Source organism: Vicia villosa, unplaced genomic scaffold (genome assembly GCF_029867415.1).
Source record: "Vicia villosa cultivar HV-30 ecotype Madison, WI unplaced genomic scaffold, Vvil1.0 ctg.000197F_1_1, whole genome shotgun sequence".
NCBI classification, from domain to species: domain Eukaryota; kingdom Viridiplantae; phylum Streptophyta; class Magnoliopsida; order Fabales; family Fabaceae; genus Vicia; species Vicia villosa.
Window position 1 is genome coordinate 304,097 of NW_026705066.1, and position 14,900 is coordinate 318,996.

The following is a 14,900-nucleotide window of genomic DNA, read 5'->3' on the forward strand; positions in this document are numbered from 1 at the left end:
GTTTTAATTTGACTTAGGTTGCCATGGATGAGTATTTGTGTCTAAATATTCATCATAGTGGTGAGTTTATAGATAGTGAAAAAACTATGTATGAAGGGGGAAATGTAATGAGCTGAAAGTAGAAGTGGATAGGTGGAGTTACTTTGAGTTGGTTGGTATACTGAAGGATTCAGGTTATACTGATGACCCTACTTTTGGTATGTTGGTGTCTAGTGATGACAGAGGTGCTTTAGAGATAGTTGACCTCTATAAGGTTCACTTGAGTGTTGATGTCTATATAGAATATCCCATATCCCAACCAGAGTATGTTGATAGTCCTTTAGATTAAGATATAAATATGGAGGAGGAAGATATATTTATTGAGGACAGTGAGACAAATGAGATGCTTGCCAAGATTTATGAAGAAGTCATTAGGGATGATGAACAAGCTGGTGAGGGTCTTAATGATGAAGGTGAGGGACATAATGTAGTTGGTGGTCGGAGTGGTGAGGGTCTTAATGATGAAGGTGAGGGAGTGAATGTAGTTGGCGGTCAGAGTGTTGATGCTCTTAATGATGAAGGTGGGGGACTGAATGTAGTTGGTGGTCAGGGTGTTGATGCTCTTATTGATGGAGGTGAGGTGTATAATGGGAAAGATATTAGTATTGGGAAAGATACAAGCTCTGATGATAGTGATGATGAGACTTATAATTATGATAGTGCCTTGGAAGTTATAATTATGATAGTGACTTATAATTATTCAAGTGATGATGATTTTGATCTGAGTGAAAAGTATGATGAAGAACCAGTTGAACATCTACTTGAATATGAGGGAAATCAGGAGGGAACTAGCAAAAAGAAGAAACAAAAATGAGAAGATGACAATGGAGATGAGATGGGCAGTGTAAATGGAAATGAGGAGTTAGAAAGTGGTTGTGAAAGTGATGGTACTGGTGGGGGGACATCCAAGAAGAAATGTCAAATACTCTAGTTATTGAAAGATATGTCAAACTACAAATGGGATTGCCAATTGATACATCAAGCTGCTACATAAAGCTAGTACATAATTATAGCATCTTGAATACTACAACAAAAAACACAACACAGAACATTAACTTCCAAAAATTTTTCCACTTGATTATATTCTTTAAAGCAACTTCTAATCCATATTAGTGCGGCAGAATTGTTAAACCTCTTTTTTGACTCCATCGATCTCTTTAGTTAACACATCTATCTTGCTTTGTTGCTTTATCATGAATTCCTCATTCTCATCTCTAGCTTCATCAAAATGGCCTCAGAGGGTGACGTACGAGACTAAAAAGGGTATTTAGCCTAAATTTTATATAAATTAAACCATACACTTACCAAATAATATGAAAATGTCATGTATAAATGAATAAATCCATAATTCATAATAAAGTCAAAATAAATTACAAGTGATAATGGTGCTCCTAATACAAATATTATATATTACTGGATATGTCAGACCCGGGCCCCATGTTCCTATGTTGCCTCCTGTAGTGCAGTGTTGTCCATACCTCCTAAAGGATGGCATCTATAATGTCACTCGCCTTAGAGCCTTATACGCGTCTCTGCAATATCCATGATACGTCGACATCTAGGAAACACATCAACAACATGATATGCCCTAGCGTGCTACTCCTTTAGTATCTCCTGATGAGCTGGCTTAGGTGGATCACTTGGAGCATCTGGTGTCATATAAGGAGGTGACACCTTGAAATACCAGTGTATGTAGTCATATGCAACACTCTAGTTGTTATGAGCTAGGATACTACGTGCCTTATTCAGTACCAGATGATTAAGGTAATCATCATAGATGGCATCCACATCTCTCCATGTCATAGTGGGAGAAGAAGACTCATAAGGGTCTTTAGGAACAAAATGCATGTAGTCGAACTGGCGCATGACGCATTCAAGTAGATGTGGATACATCAGATGTAACACCCGTATTTATTATTTCGTATTTTATTTTATTATTTGTGAATTATGTGGATTAAGTGTGTTTATATGTGCTTATGTGGCTTTATGTTATTTGTTGAGTTTTACTAGTAAATGACATAAATTGGTAATTAGACTAATTATTGGGCCTATGTTAGGATTAGCATTAGAGAGGTGTTAATTAGGGCCCATTAGAAATTAGAAGATAGTAAGGGTTTAACAAAACAAGGGTTTTAGAGGAAAATAGAATTAGAAGCTCATTTGGGGATTTTGGTGAAAGAAGAGAGAAGAGAAAGAAAGATTGAATATTAGAGTTGACTTCAATCCAAACCCCAAGGTAAGGATGGGGTTCTTTCATGATAAAGGGATATATGATGATGTTTAGGGTGGGGTTTTGATTATGTGTTGTATCTATGAGTTTGTGTATAGAATGTTAGGGTTTATGATGAAAATGCATGAATCTTTTATTGGAAATGTATTTTAATTGATGTTTGATGATAGATGATGATAGATTTCGTGATTATATGTGTTTAATCGCTGTTTAGAATGAGTTTTGGATGAAGGATGTGTGATTTCGCAGTTTTGTGCCTGCTGTTATTTTTCTGCACAATAGCACGTCCGCTAAGCGGACGCGAGGCCGCTAAGCGGACACTGTTTGTTTTTGAAAAAATAAAAGAGCTCGCTAAGCGGAGCTGGTCCGCTAAGCAGAGCTCAAAATTGGTTCGCTACTGTTTTGGGCCGCTTGAAGCGGGGTTATTGAAATTGTATTTCCATAAGCGCGCTCGAGGGTCGCTGAGCGGACCCTGTTGTGCAAAACTTGTTCAAACTTTAATTTGATATATCTTTTGACCCGTAACTCCTTCTTAAGGGCCGTTTGAACCTTCGTGAAGCTTTAATTGATGTCTTTATAATGAATATGATTTGAAAACCTTTAGAAATATTTTTGAAGTTTTCTTTAAATGAAATTGTTTAATGTTTGTGATTGTTGTTGAGAAGTGGTGAATTGTTGTATAATGTTACAACATAGTGACGTGATGGTGAGGTGATGAATTACTATGAAAGTAATGATGTTTGGTCTATGTCGGTGACGTATTGTAAATGTTGTGTTTGTGTGGATGTTGCATTTATTGAGTCACATCCATTGCATAAAAGTGACGTGGCCTTAATGGCAAAAGTGACGTGGCCTTAATGGCAAAATAGCAATGTGTGCCCAATGGCAAATTTGAGACGTGGGAGTTTTACTCCAAATGGTACCACATGCATTTGCATAAGTCGAGTCACATGAGAATTGCGTTTGAGCCTTATTTGATTATGTTGTTATGACTTGATGAAGATATGGTTGTTGTGATGTGATGATTTGATAATGAGATGTTTGTCGTGATGTGTTGGAATCTCACTTGTGAATTACATATATTGTCATGGTTGCTTGTTGACATTGTTGCCATTTCATAAGTTGAATATGTGATGTGAATTGTTGTATTGAGTGTTGTGATGAGAAGTGGTGACCAATGTATGATATCTTCTCTTGCTTTGAATATCATCATATGTTTCTTTATAATGAATGATATCTCACCCCTTCTGTTTGAATGTTACCCTTTGTTGGTGTCATACCCCAAAATTTGCCCAACATATTTATTCATGTTTCAGTCCATCTGACTTTCAAATACTCAAAGACATACAAGAAGAAAGCATGCAGTCTCTCTCCTAAACAACAGCCTCTAAATTAGGGTTCTGATTTAATCAAGGAATTTGAACTTCTGATATCCCAAATGGATTCCATGATCTCTCATATGATTCAAAGTGCCCTCATGCCAAGTTTCAAGCTCTGGATTCCATGAGCTCAGTCTACAGTTCAAATGGTCAACAGTCGACTAGTTTGACCTAAAAGTCAACTATGGTCAAAGTACAGTCAAAATTCCTAATTTTTTTGTCAACATCCTCATTTTGAAGTATAATTCATCATTTGATCAAGGATTGATCATGATTCATCAAGGAAAGATCAGAACTCAACAATTTCAAAAGTTCCTAAATTAGGGTTTTCATAGGAGAAAGTCAACTGAACTTTCACCGGCCATAACTTCCACATGGCACTTCAGAAATTTACCATCCAAAGCTCATTTTTAAGGAAATTGAATTCTCTACAACTTTGTCTCTCACAAGACAAGTCCAAAAATTCTCCATTTGAGAGGTATAAGCCAAAACATTACAGGTCCTTCTAGAAGCTCGCAAAAAGCTGTTTTTTGTCAGGAGCCATATCTTCAAGATAAAATTCTCAAATGCAAGAAAGCCTCCAAAGTGGATTATAGAAGACATCTTGGGCTTTCCAGAAAGTCATAGAACACCTTCATACGATCAAAATCGAAAGAGTTACGGTTGGTACAAGTTGGGTAAAATTTGGAAAATCTATGAAACTCTAATTAAGAGATTTTGAATTTTTGAGTATTGGGCTTATGCTTTTGGACTCCCCACGTGACCTTGAGTGTATGAGAGGCCCATAGATCAACTCCCTTTTATTTTATGATTTTATTTCTTTTATTTTTGATTTTTTATTCATTTAAAATCAAATTAAATTCAAATAAATCATAATTAAATGGGAAAGATTATATGAGGTATTTTACCAATATTTAATCAGGTTTATATTGATTCACAAGGTCACAAAATAAGTGAAGAATAATTGGAAAAAAGATTGGTCCAAAAATAGGAAAAGATTTGATTATTTTCAATCAAAATCTCATCTCTCCAATATATGATTTCTTTCCAAATCAATAAACCTAATTCCTTCCCTTATATATACACAAGGCATTCAGCATTAGGGATTCACGTGCAGCTAGCCCTAAAAGTTCTCTCAAAAAAACCTCACAAAACGAAAAGAATAGGGCACGATCAAAACTTCCTTCCCGACATGTTTCACTCGATTCAAGGGGGCCATTCGTCTTCATGGAAGTCTCTAGAATGGATTCACGCTGTCGCTGAAGCCTGAAGAACGTGAAACAGGGCCTCACCACTACCATCGATTTGGTTTTATGCTCAAGTTTTCAAACTGTCAATGCATGCATTATAGATGATTTTTATTCACATATTCGTGTTCATACTAATATTTGCGACTGTTTGGAACCATAGTTTGCAAGTTTTGAGGCCGGAACAATGATCTACCATTGTTAGGGCAAAGTGGAGCTCCTTGTTCGGTTTCATGTTTCCAACAGTTTTCAAGCAAGACTAACGTCGTATTTGAATTCAGCGTATCTTAATTGATTGATCTGGGCGGTTTAACGTGTTGTTTAACATTGTTTCAAAGTGTTGTGAGATCTGCAGGTTTTGCTACGGGAACGTGATGGCCTAAATCGCAGCAAATTTGAGACCAAATCGTAGCTAAGTTCTGCAGCTTTTCTCATTGAAGAAGATGACCGAACGTGGCAAGCGATGGTTGGTGGGTCTGCGCATCAAGCTCTCTCCACACGTGGGGATCCATAATTGGTGGGTCAAAAGTCCTCTCTTCCTCTCATTGGATGCAGACAATAGTGGTGGGCCCGGTGTGAGTGGTTTCTTTTGACTTCCATTATTAAATTAGTTTTACTATATAACAATTTTCATTGGCATTGAATACAACAAGTTGAACACAGCGTGGATGGCCATAGTCCCTTGATAACATGCGGGAGGGCCTGGGTTCGATCCCTACCCTCCACGCTTTATATTTTAACAATTTGTGTAATAAGTTGATTCCAGATCTCATGTTTCTTGCCCACACAAGTAGACTGTAGTGCACCATACACCCTCAAGAGACAACCACACTGGATCGAAGCTAAGATTTCTAAACTATTTTTATTATTTTATTTTATTTTTGTTTTTAAACCTTTATTTAGTTCCTTTTGTTTTTATTTAATTTAAATGTTTTTATTATAATAATTTCACATAACTATTAATTTAATCGACACTCGATTGTTCTTATAAACATTAAAAATAATTATTTTTTTTACAAGAAAAATTATTATTTTTATATATACTTTTAATCAATTAATCTTAAATATTTGTTAACCTCGAGGCATTTATCAATCCTAATAGCCTTAGGTTTGTTGGTAGGTGTTATCCATTAAAGCATTTTTAAGCCTTGTAAACCTTTTGGGTCACCATAAGTTTTCTTAAATAACCCTTTTAGGTTTAGGGTTAGGGTCTGTAAACCTTTAGGGTTTGTAAACCTTTAGGGTTTGTAATCAATTAGGGTTTAGATCAACCAATGCACTAACCTTTTTCAGTCTTTGTTCAAATTTTCAGGATTAATCAAGATTCTCCGATTACGCGCCATGCCAATCAAAAAGCTAAGTTCCGATTCCTTTTCTTAAATTTAATTTTATTAATTGTTACATTTGCCTTATAGGTTCAACTAGGGTTTACTTCATCTGTTAAGGAACTTCTCTTACACTCACCCCCGTTATTTTCTGTTAATTCTTAGATGATCAGAGTAAATCGAAGGTTCGAGGAAGATCAAGGCTGAAGATGTGCAAATTAATTTTATGTTTTATTTTTCCCCCATCCCCACAGGTGTTTATTGTAATAGCGTAGGAATTTATTTTCTGCCTTTAATTTCTGCTCATTTTAAACTGCGTGGTTAGTAATCCTAGGGAGTGCAAGCCTTGAAAATAAATTAAATCACTAATTATAAGATAAAATTATCTGAATATTAATCACATGATTGTGCCACACACATACCTTTAGGGTAATTCCTCTTGTTGCCTGTTGCCTATTAATTGCTGCCTTGTTGCCTTAACTTTGTTGCCTAAAAAATAGTCAAGTCCCTCGATTCCGAGGATACCTAAAGCAATGTTGCCTGTCGCCTTCAAAGTTATTGAAGCTCCCTCGATGTCACCTTATAAAATGATTTTCCCAAATTGCTAAGGTATCCTCGCATGATGCCTAAACAGATTAAATGACTATTATATCCTTCCCTTAGACTACCTGCCTTCTTTATGGCATGGGACAGTCTTATGGTGAACGATACTCTCGATGACCCGCACATCCAATTGAAAGACTTCCTGCCCTCTTATGGTATGGATAGATCCTTTCACCTGAAAAACTAAAAGAACATTTTTTTCAAACTTAGGGTAGTTGCTATTAATTGCTTGCTCTTGTTCGAATTCAAATTCAAAATTCAAAACCTTTTCCCACTTCTTTTCAAAGAAACTTTTCAAAAAGACTACGCTTATTTACAAGCTAAAGTTCTTCTTCGAAAATCTTTTCCAACAATTCAAACATTTCAAACAAAGTGAGCTAAGCAATTAAGAGCCCATGGATATAACCATGGATATAAAGGGTGCCTTACACCTTCCCTTTGTATAACTTACCCCCCAAACTCAAAATCTTTTTCAAAGGTCTTTCCTGTTCTTTTAGCCTTTCCTAATTGGATAAAATAAAAGTCGGTGGCGACTCTTGCTATCCGCACATTTCAATATAAAGTCAGTTCACCGTATTACAGTTGGTAATGTGCAGGTAGCGACGTGGAGTAGCCGTTTACCTTTTAGCTCGTGTCGGTGTGTCTATGCTTTAATACGTAGCACTCGGGGGACGTCTAGCTTGTATTTGATTATGTTCATGTGGTCTTGTCGTTTTTGTTATTATGTTGGATTTTAGTTGCCCATGTTTGGCATGTGTGACTTGAATACTGTTCTTGATGTTGTTCCGCTACGATATTATGACTATTTGAGTATTGAGGTTTGATGAATGTGAGTTTCCTACGTATTACTGGCTATGTATCTATATATATGTGAGCATGTGTATGATTTGTTCTACGATGTAATTGTGACGCCTCAAGTGTGTTGTATGTTTTGAGATTTTTTCACTCTGATTTTTCGGTATATTTGCGGGGTAGATTTGGGGTGTTACATCAGACGTGACCCGCAAGTCAACCATCCAAAGGAGAAGGCTATGTCATCCAAGGGACACGTATGACGATGACGGATGTACGCTTAGAAGTGTATATCTTCTGCTAGCAAACAATCAATATACACTCTAAAGGGTTTTGTCGCCTGATTCCCTCTGAGCAGGGCGAATGCAGAAGCACGTAACATATTCTCATTGTAGGTCGGAACGTATGACTATCGAGAAATGCGTGGGAAGTGTTGGAGGATCCAAGCATGAAAATGGTATATATGAATTATTAGTAATGGTGTAGCACAAGTGTTATCAAAATGATACACAAACATTAAAATATGCAAATGTATTATCGTCAACAGCATGAAGGTAGTTGTCATTTGTTTGGCCGATTCGGTAATTTTTTCAGTGATAATTTTTTCAAAACTGTAAAATAACAGTGATATATACATCATATATGCCCATTATATCACATATATTGAGATTAAATAGTGTATATGTTGTGTTAGGTTTTAATAATGTTTTCTACTAATGTTGTGATTATAGAAAAATGGTTGACGAACAACTGAGGTAAAGGTATGGTTAATTATATCAACATGTTTCATCACCTAGAGAGAAATTTAAATCTTCATATGAAGTTGGAAACTCATCCAGTACTATCGAGGGACCGTCATCCCATGGTCATGGATCTCGATCTCATGTTGATGCCCCTATTGTTATCATACCTGCTCATGTCGCACACGCTCCTATCGCACGTGCTTCCGTCAGACCTGCTACTACCGCACCTTAGGGATTTCTTGGAGGCTCAGAGGACATGTCACTACATTTTCTATATGCGACTCATGTCGTTGCTCACATGTGGGATGGAGAGGTAAAACATATATTTAGTCATGATTTTAAATATTTGATTTGTGTCCATTATACTAATTGAATTGTTTGACGTTGATATATTAATTTTGGCAGTACTGTGATACATTAAAGTGTTTTAAGTATGGTAGGAAGATATGACAATGGTCGTAGTCAAATGAAACATGGTTTCAGGAAAGTATTAGAAATGTCCAAACCAAATGATGTTTGTAGGACATCATTTAGTTACACTGACCAATGTCTTTTATCTATCTTTGTTAAGAGATGACACTTTGAGACGTCATCGTTTCATCTACCCATTAGTGAGATGAGTATCACTTTAGATGATGTGTCATGTGTCATTCATCTTACGATCACATGAAAATTATTGGATCATGCTCCAATTCAAATAGGTAGTGTATTAAACCTTATAGTTACACACTTAGTATTAAACCTTTGAGGAGGTTAACAAGTATAATTGGGAGCATTTTGTTTAGTTTACATGTACTTAAAGTTAGATAAATTTAGTCAATGGAGGACGAGATAAATGACAGGAAACAATTGTCTATTTTAGGTAATATAAATACATGTAAATTATTAATTTCATAGTACTTGTATATACATATTACTAATTTTCATCTGAAACATTTATAGGTATGGATCCTTCAGCATTTTCCAAGTATCGTCGGGTGATAGTATGTTAACGAGTACAACGAAGATTTTCCTAGTGCAACAAAGATTTTCCTCGTTCATGCATGATTAACCCGCAAAGAGGGAATCCAACGACTGAGTCGTACACACCTGGTATTAATCACATTTTGACAGATGATATATGTTTCACACCCTACATGCTATTGACCATATTTTGACAAGCATGACCTTTATAAGAGAATTGTCAGTACTCTGGATGATTGACTTGTGAGTCTCAACTTAAGTACTCGCATCCTATCCAAAAAAGGATCCTCTCATTTAGCTGCTACGTTTTTTGCATGAATTTTCCACTCTACGATTATTCATCGTAGCAAAAGATATCATAGTTTCAAATAAATTTGTACAAAGTGCGCATATTTTAAAAGCCATTCAATACAAATAATTTGCCCACCGAGATTTTTTTATGGGCCATTTCATAGCAGAAAAACAAATTTTGAGAAATCATATCTTGTTAAATAGACACAAACTCTTTAATATGCATTTACTACAATATAACTCATTTCACGAAAACACAACCACTTTTCCATCGGTGCTTGATTTGTTCTACTAGAAATTAAAGCATCATGAATTACATCGTATTTTTTTTCAAAAAATCTCGTGTAATCTTTTTTAAAATTACTAACTTAACAAATAATTTATAAATCCCTATTTAATTATAATTTAACTCTAAAATTTTTAAAATCTTATACAATTGTCTATCTTATCTTATAGACCCTCAAAGGAATTTGATCTTTCTCTCCCAAACCTATCAAAAGTGAAACAACAAGAAATTCATAATTATCCCTCACATTGAATATCTAAAATTCACTTAATATATTTGTACACGGATGTTTGTTTATGTTACTCACTTAGCACCCCTAAAAGATTTTTTTTATATTTATTTATTCCTTTCAAATTTGTGATTATCATTACTTAATGTCGGTTAAAGAAAAGAATATTGCTATAAATAGTGGCCTTTTTTAGTCTTGATACTATTTTTTCCATATAAGGAGAGAAAAGTTAACATCATTTCGTTGTCGAATCCAATTCGCTTTTCAACGTGAACATGACAATTCCACTTCCAATTTTTTTGGCCCCTTCCCGTTAGTGCTACAATAATTTAAAAACTATTAAACTTTACATTTGATACTTTTTTTTAACAAATTTTAATGGCTATCATATGAGTGGCTGTCACAACTCACAAACCATGACAAAATAATGATGAAAAATATCTTCCATCCATCTTAAATTATATATAAATTAACATATTTTTTAGTATTTGTTAATAATATAATTAGAAAATGAATATTAATATTTTATTAAAACATTTAATCCTTGTTCGTGAGAGATGACTTAACTCATGCTTTATCAATATTGAATATACAATATTTCAGTATTCAATGAATTACATTGTTTTGGTTTTTATGTTGTCGTTATAGGGTACAAGTACAACCCTATTCACCAATATTATTTAATTAACTATTTGTTGGAAGGAGATTGGTGGTGATATGTTGAGGGGACAAATTTGATATGTCGGCGAAAATATGTTATTATGAGTAATACTAGTAACAAACCCGTGCATACGCACGGGTTCTGATCTGGTAGACGCATTTATTTACATACTATATTTATTTTAAATAGAATTTTAAAAAAGACAAAATATTTAAATTAATAATTTTTTTTTATATAACAATATTTAAATCAATAATAATTTTTTCCCCATATATCATTTTGGATCATAAATATATGGATCATAAATACCAGTATATGAAAATATTTAGATCAATAATAGATTTTTTCTCATATACAAATATTATTTATGTTTAGGTATCATTTACAAAAATATCTGAATCAATAGTAAATTTTTTTTATATAAAAATATTTAGATAAATAATAGAATTTTTTCCCGTATATCATATTTGAATCAAAATTTTTTGGATCATAAATGCTATTTTTCGAATATAAAAAATATTTTGTTCAATAATAGATTTTTTCCGGTATACAAATATTATTTATGGTTAGGTATCGTTTACAAAAATATTTGGATCAATAATAAATTTTTGTATATAAAAATATTTAGAATAATAACAGATTTTTTCCCGTATACCATTTTCGAATCAAATTTTTTTGGATCATAAATATTATTTTTCGTATATAAAAATATTTGGATCAATAATAGATTTTTTTCCGTATACCAATATTATTTTGGTTTAGGTATCGTTTACAAAAATAAATGGTCGATATATTTCATTATTCAATATTTGGATCAGTAGTAAAGTTGTTCTCGTTTATACCAATAGTATTTTTCTCCGTATATAAAAATATTTTAATCAACAATTTTTTTTCCATATATAAATATTATTTTTATTTTGACATTATATATAAATAAATAATTATTTTATAAGAGAACACAATTTTAAAATATCTGCTCAAACCCGTGTGTACGCACGAGTTCTGGTCAGATACACGAATTCGTATACAAATATTATTTTTTTGTTTTGATATTATTTATAAAAATATTTGAATTAATAAAAAAGTTATTCTGAAATATAAAAATATTTGAATCACTATATATAAATATTATTTTTATTTTTATAATATTTTTAAAAAATTGAATTAATAGTAAAGTTGTTTCTGTTTATAACAATAATATTGTATAAAAACTTAGTATTTTTTAAAAGAGATAATAATTTAGTATCTATAATTTTTGCCATATATAAAAATATTATAATATAATAATATATCGTTTAACTAAAAATATGTGTGTGAAGACAACAAATGACATGAAACATTTTCATATATAAAAATATAATATAATAATTTATTGTTTAACTAAAAATATGTATGTGAGGACAACAAATGACATGTGACTGCTCAAGATTTGACAGGATACGGCCAAAGAGTGCACTTGCATTGATAGGATATAGCTATAACTTGTAGTAAATATGGTTAAGTACATCCTAATGCAAGAAAGAAATATAAATATGAGAGGAAAATATGATATAATATTGCCATGGTTACTTTATGTAATCTTCCTTTTTAAGTGAGATCATGAGCATGCACATATAGTTAAGTTTAAATTTGAACTTTATGTTGTAAAGTATAAATGACAATTTATAAAGCTAGTTGTTTAAGCACATTTCAACTTTAGTTATCCATTAGTTGCAACTATCAAGATGATTGAAGTCTGGTTATAAAAAGAACATGTATTAAACACTGGTTATATATCACAGTTTTAAAATAATTTAAAGTTCAAGACATGGCTATGAAGATGATTGTAGATTGGTTATAACAGCTATCCAATTGTAGTCTGGTATTGCAAACTGAACAAATTAAAAAACATTGCACTTAAGTTGAAATGTATATTACATTTTACCTTTTTAATAAAACATGCATATATTGATGGAAAGTAAAAGCTAGCATGAGCAACTGCTGAAGTAAAAGCATGACAGAAGGAGAAAAAAGAGAAGTAGATGAAACATATGTTGAATTTGAATCTTGTGATTAATTAGAAAATAATTAATCCCAAAATGTTCTCCTTGCTGTCTTTTGTCAACAGAAATAATTAAGATAGTCAATGAATATTCTCCTTGCTCTCTTTTGTCTACAGAAATAATTAATCCCAGAATGCTCAACTGCAATTCTCGTATGCTTCATTAAAAAATAATTAAGATAGTCAGAGAATAAGTAAGAGTAATCAAGTAAGCCACACAACACTATCCACACACCATCTATAACAACTTGTACAAATTATATAAGTGTGTGTTTGTTTCCACGGTGGGAACAGTGAAAAAACGTGATTCTAGCAAAAGTTATAATTTGGAGCGTTAAAAAATCACGGTAGATTTGCCTTGGGACGCGAAATTGAATGAAAAACGTGGATCCAAACATATGCTAAGACTTGTAATACTGTAAGCCCTAAATGCAGAAGCTGTTCAAACTTGTTCCCAATACAGAAGCTGTACAACAACTCGAACCCGAAGTCCTTCGTTTCATGCTGCGTTTGGTGATGCTTATGTGGTTAATTTCTTGACATTCATTAGTCAACATATGTTCTTCCATTCAGATTTTCTCAAAATTTGGTGCTCCTGAAAGTACAAATTGTTTATACTCTCAGCTTTTATTTTGGTACAGCAGAACCTAGCAAAATATACTTCCAACTTACACACTTAGTAGTCTATACATACTTAGTAGTCTAAAGGGAACAAAGGGAACATGAAGGTTGTCTAAAGGAGCCATATATAGGAGTGTAGTGCACCACTGTCAATAGAAATTCAGAAATTCACAAATGTCATTCACGATTAAAATGTTCCTCCTGTTTTTGCACTTGTTTTAACTCGTCCTCATGCTTTCTTCTTTCTATCTATTTCAAATTAAAAGAAAAATAAAGCAATTTATAAGCAGAGATATAGATATCAACTAACGTGATGTAGCAGGTACTAAAAAATTAAGAAAAATATACCTCAATTTTCCTTTTCTCTTCTGCCTTACGCCTGGCTTCCTCAACCAAACCATCATGACAAGCAACTTCATGTCTCTGGCGTATTTGTTTTTCTTTGCTGTCTGCTGCTTCAAGTAGTGTACCATTTAACACAAATAAAAAAAGTTTATGTAGGAAAAAAATCGAGCAGTGTACATTAGAAACCTCCATAATAGAAACCTGCATAACAGGATCAAAGTCTACAAATTCTAGTGCTTATACACATAAAAATTTGAGTTCAAACCAGGACCAAATGATTGAACCTGAAAACAATAGAAAAAAACCAATAAATATCAACCTAAATGCTAAGAATAAACCATAAACTTTGTCAGTATATAACAATTAATGCACAATTCCTAAGGCAAAGATCAATGTTCAGAAACCAGAATTGTGGACAAAGAACAGAAAAACCCTAAAAAACTTTTGTTGTTCATCTTCCAAAACCTTTCAGGAAATCGTTAGAAAAAGAATAAGAGACCACTGTTCACCCGAAATCGACCACAGAGAAACAAACAATGAAATCCTATGATTTTCATTCTTCATTTTCCAGAAACCCTTCAGAAATTGTTGCAAAAAGAAGAATTGTTCACACAAACACACAACCATAGCTACAGAGATCATAATCAAACCCTAAATCTTATCGTCATTTTCCAAATACATAAAATCCTTCAGAAGTTTTTGTAGAAGAAAAAAGACAACAGATCCGTAGATCCAAAAACACAAAGAACAAAAATCAAAATAATCTCACCAAGGGTTGAGTGGAGAATCAGAGAGAAGAGATCGATAGAGAGTCTGATCGGAGCAGAGAGAGACTGTGAAGCTTGAGGGTGGCCGCCGTTTGTATGAGAAAAAGAGGAAGAAGGAATATGAAAAGAGTGGTATCTTGAGATGAGAGATAAGACAGGTTGAGTGTGAGCATGAGTGAGTGAGTGACAAGCTTTGGAAGACAGAAAACTGCTCTCTTGGGAAAAGGGGGAAGGGCGGGACTGTTCACCCAAAAAGGTGTTTTGAATTTAAAATTTTTGATTTTTTTAGTTTACATTTAGTTGTAGTTGAACCAAGAAAAAAGTAGTTTATAATTTGT

General features: G+C 33.3%; 1 long non-coding RNA gene across 2 annotated transcripts; it reads right to left on the reverse strand.

Moving 5' to 3' along the window:
* Positions 1-13,136: 13,136 nt before the first annotated feature.
* On the reverse strand, positions 13,137-14,835 carry LOC131625246 (uncharacterized). 2 transcript variants are annotated; one of them, XR_009290785.1, is made up of 4 exons: positions 14,565-14,835; positions 13,799-14,079; positions 13,524-13,699; positions 13,137-13,424 (listed from the first exon to the last, which is right to left on the reverse strand). It is a non-coding gene; the product is annotated as an uncharacterized LOC131625246 (long non-coding RNA). The 2 variants fall into 2 exon arrangements; XR_009290784.1 differs by having other exon boundaries at positions 13,137-13,699.
* Between the last annotated feature and the right edge of the window lie 65 nt (positions 14,836-14,900).